Genomic DNA, 738 nt, shown 5'->3' with positions numbered 1-738 from the left:
CTCAGTGGAGTGGACCCAGGACTCTGGGAAAGAGACACACGAATCTCTAGCTGCCCATTTGGGTTCCTCACTTCACTGCATCCTTAGCTCCTTCCTCCCACTTCCCCTTCCCTCCCCCCACCCTTGGGCTCATGTCAGTGGAAAAGATGAGTTGCTGGCCAGAGGGAACCAAGTGGTGGCTACCCCTTTTCCTCCAGCCCCAGGAGGTGCATGGAACTTGTTCTCCGTTTCCTGTCCTTGGACAAGATGGAAGCCTTGCTCATATCTTTGCTGAATTCAGAGTTAGACTGGAGCACTTCGGGGTTATTAGCAAAGGAAGAATTTGCTACAGAGGGTGACAGATCTTCATTGAAATCTCAGCCCTGATACTTACAGGCTGTGTAATATCAACCAAGTCTTTGTAACTCTTCCGAGCCTAGGTTTCTTCATATGTCAAATGGTTAAAACCTAGTATTAGCTACCGCATAGAATGGTTCCCTCAGAGATGAAATGTGCGAATACTCAGAATGCCTGGATATATTTGTTTTTCTGTCGCCTTTTGCGGAACTCACCTCTCTCCTCTGAGATGGGTGTTTGAGGGGCGAGGACCTGGAGAGTCCTGAGCCAGGGAAAGGGTCAGGGAGCTGAGCTGCTGCCCTCCCTGGGGCCAGGGCAAGTGCCAGCCCCGAACCAGCTGCTCGGGGTGGGTGCTGGGTGCCGGGGACTCTGGGAGTGCTCAGGTTTCTCTCACCATTCCTG

This window comes from Bison bison, unplaced genomic scaffold (assembly GCF_000754665.1).
Source record: "Bison bison bison isolate TAMUID 2011002044 unplaced genomic scaffold, Bison_UMD1.0 scf7180017864383, whole genome shotgun sequence".
NCBI classification, from domain to species: domain Eukaryota; kingdom Metazoa; phylum Chordata; class Mammalia; order Artiodactyla; family Bovidae; genus Bison; species Bison bison.
Note: the sequence above shows the minus strand (reverse complement) of the source record.